This window comes from Triticum dicoccoides, chromosome 6B, assembly GCF_002162155.2.
Source record: "Triticum dicoccoides isolate Atlit2015 ecotype Zavitan chromosome 6B, WEW_v2.0, whole genome shotgun sequence".
Taxonomy (NCBI): Eukaryota; Viridiplantae; Streptophyta; class Magnoliopsida; order Poales; family Poaceae; genus Triticum; species Triticum dicoccoides.
This window is the reverse complement of record NC_041391.1, coordinates 123572256-123585203: the sequence shown is the minus strand read 5'-3', so window position 1 is coordinate 123585203 and position 12948 is coordinate 123572256.

Below are 12948 nucleotides of genomic sequence, written 5' to 3'. Positions count from 1 at the left end.
CCGGCGAGGGGAGGCGAAGCTGCGGGCCGGGCGCGGAGGCGCGGGCCGAACAGCGGCGGCGGCGCGGGCTCGCCCGGGCCCTATCCGGGTCCCGCAGGCCGCACGGAGGATAGAGACGGCGGCGTGCCACGTGGCAGCGCTCCACTGGCTGCGGCGGCGGCGGGATGACGTGGCGTCCTCCCATTCGTCGGAGCGACGTGGCGGCGGCGATGGACACATACGGTGCGGAGGCGGACATGTCCGGCGGCGGTGGGGAAGTTTGCTAGGGTTTCGTCTGCGAATTTTTCGGGGGGAGGGCATATATATAGATTCTGGGAGCTAGGAGAGTCCAAATGGGGAGCAGTTTTCGCCCACACAATCGTGATCGAACGACCGAGAGCATGGAAGAGACTTAGATGGGTTTTGGGCCATTTTGGAGGGGTGTTGGGCTGCAAAGAGAAGGAGGCTTTTACGGTTACCTGGTTAACCGTTGGAGTATCAAACAACCTCCACATGGCACGAAACTTGACAGGCGGTCTACCAGTGTTATACCAAGGCCGCTTGGCGAGACTCGGTCCATTCCGAGAAAGTTTAACACCCGCACATGAAACAAGGTCTGGGAGGGGGCGACGGGCGCGCGCGAAAGGTCCGGACTCCGAACGGACAACGGAGAGAACTGGGAGAACCCGAACGGATGCAAGTTTTGAAAAACATGCAGATGAAATGCAGATGATGACATGGCAAAATGCAACACACGAGCAAATGACATGGCAACGACGGCGAATAACTGGCAGACAACTGGCGCATCAAATCCGGGGCGTTACAACACTCCTCCACTAACAAGAGATCTCGTCCTGAGATCTTAAGACCGAGACGGAAGGGAAAACGGATGAGGTGAAACGAGAACTCAAGAGAAGAAGCAAAGAATCGAGAGCACCCGAGAAGAAGAGATGAACGACGAGAATGACGAGAATCGATAGCTCACGGAATCAGATAGACTATGAAACCATTCCGGTTAGAATGAGATAAGAAACGAATAAGATTGAAATGATTTAGGCAGGACTCCGGCTGAAACATGGAAAGACTAGAATATGAACTAGAGAGGATACTTGACGAAGACATGACACAAAACTCCGGAAAGAATTGAAAGATAATTGAATGAAAAGAACGGAGAAGAAAATGACAACTTGTGCCACGAATGAAATAGAAAACAACCTTAGAAGAAAAGATTGAATGGAGTTGCTGAGAAAATTCAACAACGAAAAAGAATAAGCTTGTTGTGGACTTATGGATAACATCTCAGAAATTATGAGGTGATAACCAGCCGCAAACGGAAATGATTGAAAAGCTGAGAGGAATAAAGAAATGCAAAACTCCACTTCAGAAGAAAAGGAAGAATTAATTGCACTTCGAGACGCGAGAAGAAAGATACTTGAACTCCTCCAACAAAATCTTGATGAACTCTTGAAGAAAGAATTAAATCATGAAGAACCACCATGAAGAACTCCGGTGACAAAAGGATAATGAGATAGAATGAAGGGTGAAAGAATAAGATGAGCCTTGCGATGATTTAGATGGGGGTTCCGACAAAATGGTCGAGGAAAATGAACTCCGGAAAAGAAAAGATGAAAAGACTTGAACTAGAATTTATTCATCAAGAACAAACTCCGAAGGAAGGGATTACTCACTTGGATCAAATAAGAATAAGATTTGTTGTGTGCTTACCCTTCATCAAAACAAATTGATGACAAGCAATGGATTTATCATACTACTTATTCTTCTTGAAAGGATTGAGAAATGACATGTCGCAAACTTGAGATGGTCTTCCTGAACCACCGGTAGGATTGGAAAGAACGAGTGAATTAAAATGATAAACAAAGAAAAAGAATCTTGAATGAACCACCGTAAGAATTAGAAAATGATTGATGAAAGAAAATGGATCACCGGGATAATTGGATAATGATAGCTGAAATGTGAGGACGAAGAATTCTTCTAGAATGATGGCCTCCGGTGAAACAAAATGGCAAAACAACTCCTCACATACTCCGGATGGACAAGAAAAGAATATCTGACAATTTGAATAATTTGAGAGGATGGCATGAAGCTAGAATCACGAATATTTGAGAGAACGGACAAGATTTAGAGGAAAAACTCTTCTTCAGTCTTCAAATGATGACGAGAAACAGCACCAAAATTACTGAGATGCTCCGTGAAAAATGACAAGCGAAGAGGTTGAGCCAACAATGAAGTGCTTGGAAATCGATCTTGGAAAAGCATCTGACTGATGAAATTCATTCTTACGTCACACTTGAAAAGAATTGAGAATAACTCCGGGGAATAATTAGAAGAGTCGGGTAAGATCCTGAAAAAAGACCTGTGGGTTAGGGCCCACTAAAAGAAAACACCGTTTTAAAAGGTTATTGAAAAGCTAGATGAAGCACCGGAACAATTGAAATATTTGAATGAGGTGACAACCTCGAATTAATTGGAACACAGACGAATCTCCTGAGATTTCTTGAACTCCGGAATGATTAAATAGCGAGAGGCAAACGAGCAAGGAAAACACTTGAGCCGAGGGAACGAATATAATCTACCAAAAACTTGAATTGAGTCCACCGGAAAAGAAAAGAGATGAAGAATGACGAACGAAGCGAGAATTCACCGGTTGAAACAATTGAGGGAAGACTGAAGAGCCTCCACACGAATTAATTTGATGCTCGAAATAGACTCAGGCTCCGGGAAGAAGAGGGTGGGAGGGCGGGAAAACAAAGGCAACCTGGAAGGGGATATCGACGAATATCTTGAAGGGAAAACACCGGTTGAAATCATTGAGGAAAGAAAACGAAGACTTTGCACGGGTAGGATGGATACTCGATTACGGACTCCGGTTCCAAGAAGAAGAAGGGTGGGCGGGTGGGAAAATAAAACAACTGAGGATAGAGAAACAACTTTGTTGAGAGCGAACTGAGGATTGAACTTGCAAAGATGAAGAGGGTCGAGTCAACTTGACGAGAAATGCACCGGATGAAAAGAGATGAGAACCAACGATCGAAAAACCAACTGTGTGATCCTAAAGAAAAATTTGAAAGGGAAGAGAAGTAATTCAAAACACCTACGTCAAGATTACTCACCAGAGCGACGAAGGGGCTGAGGAGTAAAAAGAATTCCTACTCTCCGATATAACTAGACTCCTAAAATAGTTTTCTTCTAGACTCAACAACGGCCAAACTACACGATCAGTCAAGGGGGCTCCTAGGGTCGGGCGAGGCTCTGATATCAACTTGTCACGCCCAATATGCGACCCTATCCAAAAGGAACTCGAAGGTCCCACCAAGGATAGACCCGCATATTGAAACGCTTTTGCAAGGTGGATATCATTACATCAACATTACATAATAGATGGGGATACATACATAAGGCATACAATGCCACATGAATAAAACATCATCATACACAAGAGCCACATCCGAGTACGGATGAAACACAAATAGAAACTCAAACGACATCCACCCTGCTAGTCCAGGCTGCCGACCTGGAACCTATCCCATGACCGAAGAAGAAGCAGAAGAAGAACTCCCAAACAAGCAAGCATCGCTCTCGCGTCATGATCATCGCATAACCTGTACCTGCAACTATTGTTGTAGTAATCTGTGAGCCATGAGGACTCAGCAATCCCATTACCATGGGTATCAAGACTAGCAAAGCCAAAAGGGAATGGAAGGGGTAAAGTGGTGAGGTTGCAGCAGCGACTAAGCATATATGGTGGCTAACATACGCAAATAAGAGCGAGAAAAGAGCAAGCGGAACGGTCATGAAACTAGCAATGATCAAGAAGTGATCCTGAACTCCTACTTACGTCAAACATAACCCAGAAACCGTGTTCACTTCCCGGATTCCGCCGAAAAGAGACCATCACGGCTACACACGTGGTTGATGCGTTTTAATTCGAATCAGGTGTCAAGTTATCTACAACCGGACATTAACAAATCCCCATCTGCCTATACCCTGCAGGGGTGCCCCAACTTAGCCCATGATAAGCTCTCGCGATCAATGAAGGATATACCTTCTCCCAGGAAGACCCGATTAGACTCGGAATCCCGGTTTACAAGACATTTCGACAATGGTAAAACAAGACTAGCAAGACCGCCCGATGCGCCGACAATCCCGATAGGAGCTGCACATATCTCGTTCTCAGGGCAACACCGGATGCACACTATGTACAACTAAAACCAGACCTCGAGTTTCCCCGAGGTGGCGCTGCAAGTGGCTCTGGTTCGGACCAACACTTAGACAAGCACTGGCCTGGGGGGCAATAATAAAGATGACCCTTGGGTTAATTACTCCCAAGGGAAATGTAGGTGGTGGTGAGGCAAATGGTAAAACCAATGTTGGGCCTTGCTGGAGGAGTTTTATTCAAAGCGAACTGTCAAGGGGGTCCCATAAATCACGCGACCGCGTAAGGAACACAAAATCCGGGAACATAACACCGGTATGACGGAAACTAGGGCGGCAAGAGTGGAACAAAACACCAGGCATAAGGCCGAGCCTTCCACCCTTTACCAAATATATAGATGCATTAATTAAATAAGAGATATTGTGATATCCCAACATAAACCTGTCCATCATGGGGCAATCTTCAACTTCACCTGCAACTAACAATGCTATAAGAGGGGCTGAGCAAAGAGGTAACATGGCCAAGCAATGGTTTGCTAGGAATAGTGTCAAAGGTTAGAGGTTCATGGCAATTTGGGAGGCTTGATGAGCAAAAGATAGGTAGCGCAGCAAAGCGATAGAACGAAGCAACTAGCATAGCAATGATAGTACTAAGATCCAGGGTAGCGGTCATCTTGCCGGAAATCCTGCTAGGAAGAAGAACGAGTCCATGAAGAAGAAGAACGGATGAAGCCGAACCAAGCGTAGACGAACGAATCCTCACGATCGCAACGAAACAGGAACTATCGAAAGAAGCACACAACATGGTAAACACACCACACATGAACATGACATGATGCACAACAATCATGATGCATGACAAGGCTACATGAAGCTACTCATGGCAAGAGATGATGCAAACAAGAGCAACACATCAAAGCAAGTTTAAATGAGGCCGGGAACAACATATAACAAATCCGGTAAGTCCTCATATGCAAATTTCGAAGTTGGTCCTGATCTGAATAAACCTTATATTCGAGTTGTTAAACAGAAACTTAAGGTGCACCAAGATGATCTACACGAGATTCTAGTCAAATTACATATAAAGTTCATTTAGTGCGGAGCTACGGCCTAGAAGATATGAGCAAAACAAGTTAAACATGGCATTGATGCAAAATGCATTCAACATCAAGAGAACACCTCTAAACAAGGATTCAACATGATAATATGAAACTACATGCAAAACTAAACATGTTTCGTATAAAGCACACTCAAAACGGAGCAACGGTTCAACACACACACTATACAAGTTATAATAACAATCTGTCCAAAACAGCAACTAGGCATATTGAAAGCATCAAAACAACATGCTACATAACCTCAACAAGAAAACAAAAGGCATGGTCATGATGAACATGTAAAGCATAACAAAACATGAACACTGAGCTATCTCCAGAAATCACTAGAACATGCTCAAACACACATGGAAAGATTGCATATAATAACAGTTCAGACTTTGCAGAAAATAACATCAGGTTGCAATGTTCAGAGCTACCAAACAACATGTTACAGGAACTTAACATGGCAAGCAAAGGCATGGCATGATCCTACTAAATGCATAGATCAAATTTCCTTTACTGACCATAAGCCAAAAAGGAACAGAAAATATGATGGCACCCATGTAAACATAGCAAATTATATGACAGATTCATACATGGCAGGAACAGAATTATGAAGGCATGTTGGTGAGCTTGTACCACTCACCACAGAGAAATACATGGCATGGCAAGGCAACCAACAGTAAGAAGACATATTTATGAAGCTAAGCATGGCAAGAGCAAGTTCATAGGGTGCATGGAACACTAGCAACAATCATGGCAACAACTGAACTTAATGTTAACAGGCTGACAACAACATTATTTAGCAACTTTGGAGCAAGATTACGACAACTACAAGCAGATATAAATTCAACCAGGGGCATGGATGGATAGAGCATAGCATGTAGAACAAAACATATTTAGTGATCATCTCCAGATTATGCATAGAATGACTTGTAGCAGCAGGTTTATATAGCATCACGAAATAACAGATTCAGCCTAGCAAAACAGCAACAGCAAGTACACTACTTAACAAGCTTGATTCACTCACCACAAAGCATTGCATGACAAGATAAGCATAGCATTAGCAAGAAGACATGTTTATGAAACTAACCAAGGCAAGAACAAGTTCATAGGATGCAACGATCAACTACAACAACCTTGGCAAAATTGAATAACAAGTAAACAATCTGCCAGGAAACAATTTAAGGCAAAAGTAGAGCACAAAAATGACATGCTAGACTACTCCATAATTGCAAATAGGGGCCTGAATGGATAGAGAATAACCATATGTTCAAACCATCCTTCCTGAAGTATCTCAAAATATGCATGGATCTCTCTGTAGCATTATGTTTACATGGCATCAAAATAACAGCAGAACAAGGACTAAAATCAGCAACATCACAAAGCCTAGTTTACATGCTTGTGCTAGTCACCACATTGATCACAAAAATACATGGTAAGCACCTCTGTAAACAAGACATGGCATAGATCAAAACACATTTAGACATCAACCTCATAGGATGCACACATCAATCATGGCAAAAATGACAAATGAGTAAGTTTTGTTAACAGAGAGCAGACAACATTATCATGCACTCTTGCAACGATGATTCGGGCATCAAGATGAGCTCAAATGAACATGATGCAATGGAATGAAATGAATTACTCATCGAGGTGAACAATTTGACATATTACACGCACAAAACGGAGCTACGGATGCAGAGATATGATGCGATGAACATGGCATGATAATGTAAAAAACTTCGGGGACTTGGGCGTTTTTACCACTCCGGATCTAGGGTTGACCGCGGCAAGAAAAACGAGGCAGGCGGCTGTTCGCCGGAGTTGTGGCCGGGGAAGTCACCGGCGAGGTCGAGGGAGCTCGGGAGGGCCGGATCTGGCCGGCCGGCGAGCTCCTCCGGCCGAGATCCGGCGGATCCGGGCACGGGGCGCGGACGGCGCCGGAGCCCGGCGAGCGAGGAGGCGGCAGGGAGCTTCGGGCTCCGGCCAGCAGGACGCGGCGAGGCGGCCGAAGGTTGCGCCGGCCGGAGGCGGCGGACAGGTGGCCGGCGGGTGGAGGGACGTCGGCGCGGGGCGGAGGGCGTGGGCGAGCGTCAGTGAGGCGCACGGCGACGAGGTCAGCGATGGCGAGACGCCACGGTGGCTGCGGGCGGCGGAGCGCGAAGCTCCGGCGAGGGGAGGCGGAGCTGTGGGCCGGGCGCGGAGGCGCGGGCTGAAAGGCGCGGGCTCGTGCGGGCTCGCGCGGGCCCGATCCGGGTCCAATGGGCCGCGCGGAGGAGAGAGACGGCAGCGTGCCACGTGGCGGCGCGCCACTGGCTACGGGCGGCGACGGGGTGACGTGGCATCATCCGATTCGTCGGAGCGACGTGGCGGTGGCAGTGGCCACGTCCGGTGCGGAGGCGGACATGTCCGGCGACGGCGGGGAAGTTTGCTAGGGTTTCGTCTGCAAATTTTTCGGGGGGAGGGCATATATATAGATTCTGGGAGCTAGGAGAGTCCAAATGGGGAGCGTTTTTCGCCCACACGATCGTGATGGAATGACCGAGAGCATGGAAGAGACTTAGATGGGTTTTGGGCCACTTTGGAGGGGTGTTGGGCTGCAAAGAGAAGGAGGCTTTTACGGTTACCCAGTTAACCGTTGGAGTATCAAACAAACTCCAAATGGCACGAAACTTGAGAGGCGGTCTACCGGTGTTATACCAAGGCCGCTTGGCAAGACTCGGTCCATTCCGAGAAAGTTTAACACCCACACATGAAACAAGGTCTGAGAGGGGGCGACGGGCGCGCGCTAAAGGTCCGGACTCCGAACGGACAACAGAGAGAAACGGGAGAACCCGAACGGATGCAAGTTTTGAAAAACATGCAGATGAAAGGCAGATGATGACATGGCAAAATTCAACACACGAGAAAATGACATGGCAACGACGGCGAATAACTGGCAGACACCCGACGCATTGAATCCGGGGCGTTACACGAGCCCCACTGCTTGGGGGTCTTGTCAGGGGCTGGTTACTGTTGCCTCACCACTGATGATGAGGGCTTTGTCGAGGTAGGCATGGCTACAGTGCTGCTGCCTTGCGGGCTCTCACTGTAGCCTTACCTCAATCGTCTTGTCTCCTTAATGGTGCACGCGCCCCGAGGAGGGGAGCAAGCCAGTCATAGGAAGCGAGCCATGCCCCAGGCCGGCTGGGGGAGGCAAGGCTGCCTTCGGGCGTCTCTCTGACCGAAGGGGCCCGCCGCCTGCGGACCATACTGGCAGCCCGTCATGGAGGGCGTCATGATTAGCATGGCAACAGTGCCATGTCGGATTGGTGATGGCTGCCCCGTACGGCATACTGTAGCCATGCGTGCTCTAAGATTCGGGGGTGGCAGTCATCACTGTTGCCACACCCTGTCCCATCATTGTTATGGGGGTGCAGACTTTGAGAGCACGGTTCTGGCCGCTTGCCAGGGGCCGGCCTCTTGGAGTCGGTCTTCTTGTGCCGGCTTCTTGGAGTCGGTTCTTTCATGGCCGGCTTCTTGGAGTCGGTCCTTTCGTGGCTTCCTCCATGAGAGTTTAGGGCTGGGCCGCCTTCCAATAGTCGGCTAGTGAGGCAGCCGGCCGGAGGAAGGCGGCCCCACGTCTTGGGTGCTCGAAGGCTCGATCGACCTATTGTTTTTTCGAAGGGCCAACGAGAGCCGACTAGGCTACCCGTGGTCATTTACTCCGATAGTAGTCCCCGAAGCTGGTTGGGCTTCGCGGCTGAAAGGGGAACGAGGAGCTCAGTCAGCTTCCTATCCTGAAGAGACGGCAGCTAGAAGCCGGCCTTGATCAGTCATTCCATCTTGGCGGGGCTTTTTGAAGCCTGAAGGCGGGAACTAGCTGGCGCGCCCGGCAGGCTGCGGGCTGGCCGCCCTCCGCCCATGCGCCACATGGCGCCCTTCGGCTGGAGGAGTCTGGCAGCCCACGCGCGCGAAGGGACGCCGTCGCAGTCTGGGGCCCGCCACCTCCTTGCCTCGGCCCAAGTGCGGATCTTATGCAGCCCGAACGGACCGCTCGTCTCCCGACGGCAGGTTCCGCACGCCGTTTAGGGCGTAATAATCGCGGAACGTGGGGGAATGGGCGTAGTTAATCCCACGTCCCCCCACGCCTCGCCCCCTCGGCTTCACCGCACGAGGCTATAAGTAGGGGCGTTGAGGGGGAGAGGCAAATGCTCGCATGCTCTCCCTTGCTCCGCCATTCTCTTCTTCCTCTTCTTCTTCCTCTCCGTCGCCACAGCTGCCTGTCGCAGCACGCGCCTTTGCCAATCTTCTCGGTGTGCCGTGGTCTAGCGGCGGCAGAACCGCGCGCCTTCCGCCGCCGAGCTTTCTCTGTCGCTTCTTCGTCCTCATGGCGCGGTGCAGCTCCTGGGACGGCTCCAACGTCCATGAGGATCACGTAGATTTTCTCCGCAAGACGCGGCGGTTTCCCGACAAGGATTACGTGCGGGTCCGTCTTGCGCCGGAGAGGGATATCTCGCTGGCGCCAGAGGAAGACGAGCGGGTGATCTTCCGCTCGCACTGCCTGCGCGGCATCGGCCTGCTGGCGAGTGGTTTCTTCCGCTCCTTCCTCGACTTTTATCACCTCCATCATGCACCACCTCAATCCAAATGCGGTGGTGCTGCTATCGGACTTTGTCACTCTGTGCGAAGGCTTTCTGGGCATCCTCTCCACCCTCGATCTTTGGGGGGAGTTCTTCCAGTGCAAACTTGGCACTGTCGTCGCGGGCATGCCCACTCCCGGCAGCGCCTTCATCGTCGTGCGGAGATCGACGGCCGACAACCCGTTTCCGCCCATCGGTCTGATCCAGTCGGTGAAGCTTTGGCAGAAATCTTACTTCTATGTGAAGAATGTCGCTTTGCAAGGTGACTTCGTCAATCTGTCGGCTTACGCAGCCGGCCCGCCGGCTGGGAGGCCGGCTTCATGGTCCTTCCAGGCCAGGTCGCTGTCTCTGACTGGAGCTGCCGCCGTCGCCCGGCTTCGGGTGATTGTCCAATTGGAGGGCCTAACCGGGCCCGACCTGATAGCCGCCTTCGTGGAGCGCCGGGTGCTCCCTCTTCAAGGCCGCCCTCACATGATTTGCCAGATGACTAACCGATTCGACCCGAGTCGGCTAAGCACCAAGGAGATGCCTCACGCTGAGGTATCTTACATGGTAAATTACATCGCCAACTACAAGCTCACCGAGGAGTGGCAGTTCGGCAAGGAGCCGTACTCTCGCACTAATCCTACTCCTTCGGTAAGCTTCCCTTCTTTTTTTCTTCTATTGTTTCCGAGTTCCCACTGGCTGGCTCTTGACCAGTCGGCATGTTTTAACAGAGCCCCCTTCTCCGACAGGCCGCCGGGGCCGCGTGGGTGGAGCGCCAGTTTGTCCCTGACCGAGCGACGAACGACCTTGATGATCCCGACTTGTTGGAAATATGTCCTAGAGGCAATAATAAAAGGATTATTATTATATTTCCTTGTTCATGATAATTGCCTTTTATTCATGCTATAATTGTATTATCCGGAAATCGTAATACATGTGTGAATACATAGACCACAACATGTCCCTAGTGAGCCTCTAATTGACTAGCTCGTTGATCAACAGATAGTCATGGTTTCCTGACTATGGACATTGGATGTCATTGATAACGGGATCACATCATTAGGAGAATGATATGATGGACAAGACCCAATCCTAAGCATAGCACAAGATCGTGTAGTTCGTTTGCTAGAGCTTTTCCAATGTCAAGTATCTTTTCCTTAGACCAAGAGATCGTGTAACTCCCGGATACCGTAGGAGTGCTTTGGGTGTACCAAACGTCACAACGTAACTGGGTGACTATAAAGGTATACTACGGGTATCTCCGAAAGTGTCTGTTGGGTTGACACGGATCGACACTGGGATTTGTCACTCCGTATGACGGAGAGGTATCTCTGGGCCCACTCGGTAATGCATCATCATAATGAGCTCAATGTTACCAAGTGTCTGGTCACGGGATCATGCTTTACGGTACGAGTAAAGTGACTTGCCGGTAACGAGATTGAACGAGGTATTGGGATACCGACGATCGAATCTCGGGCAAGTAACATACCGATTGACAAAGGGAATTGTGTACGGGGTTGCTTGAATCCTCGACATCGTGGTTCATCCGATGAGATCATCGAGGAGCATGTAGGAGCCAAACATAGGTATCCAGATCCCGTTGTTGGTTATTGACCGGAGAGCCGTCTCGGTCATGTCTACGTGTCTCCCGAACCCGTAGGGTCTACACACTTAAGGTTCGGTGACACTAGGATTGTATAGATATGAGTATGCAGCAAACCGAAAGTTGTTCGGAATCCCGAATGAGATCCCGGACATCACGAGGAGTTCCGGAAGGGTCCCGGGGGTCCACCGGGTGGGGCCACCTATCTCGGAGGGCCCCATGGGCTGAAGTGGGAGGGGAACCAGCCCCTGGTGGGCTGGTGCGCCCCCCTTGGGCTCCCCCCTACGCCTAGGGTTGGGAACCCTAGGGGAGGGGGCGCCTCCACTTGCCTTGGGGGGCAAGGCACCCCCCTTGGCCGCCGCCCCCCCCCCCTAGGAGATCCCATCTCCTAGGGCCGGCGCCCCGACTTGGGGACCCTATATATAGTGGGGGGGAGGGAGGGCAGTCGCACCCTTGAACTTGCCGCCTCCCTTCCCCCTTGCTACACCTCTTCCTCCCGCAGACGCTTGGCGAAGCCCTGCCGGGATCCCTACTGCATCCACCACCACGCTGTCGTGCTACTAGATCTTCATCAACCTCTCCTTCCCCCTTGCTGGATCAAGAAGGAGGAGACGTCACACTGACCGTACGTGTGTTGAACGCGGAGGTGTCGTCTGTTCGGCGCTAGGATCTCCGATGATTTGGATTACGACGAGTATGACTCCCTCAACCCCGTTCTCTTGAATGATTCCACTCGATCTACAAGGGTATGTAGATGCACTCCTCTCTCTCTTTGCTAGATGAACTCATAGAATGATCTTGGTGAAACCGTAGGAAAATTTTTATTTTCTGCAACGTTCCCCAACAGTGGCATCATGAGCTAGGTCTATGCATAGTTCTCTTTGCACAAGTAGAACACAAATCTGTTGTGGGCGTAGATGTTGTCAATTTTCTTGCCACTACTAGTCTTATTTTGCTTTAGCGATATTGTGGGATGAAGCGGCCCAGACCGACCTTACACGTACGCTTACGTGAGATAGGTTCCACCGACTGACATGCACTAGTTGCATAAGGTGGCTAGCGGGTGTCTGTCTCTCCCACTTTAGTTGGAGCGGATTCGATGAAAAGGGTCCTTATGAAGGGTAAATAGAAGTTGACAAATCACGTTGTGGTTTTTCGTAGGTAAGAAAACGTTCTTGCTACAACCGTATTGCAGCCACGTAAAATATGCAACAACAATTAGAGGACGTCTAACTTGTTTTCGCAGCAATTGCTTTGTGATGTGATATGGCCAAAAGTTGTGATGAATGATGAATGATATATTGTGATGTATGAGATCATGTTCTTGTAATAGGAATCACGACTTGCATGTCGATGAGTATAACAACCGGCAGGAGCCATAGGAGTTGTCTTAATTATTGTATGACCTGCGTGTCAATGATTTAATGCCATGTAATTACTTTACTTTATTACTAAACCGTTAGCCATAGTAGTAGAAGTAATAGTT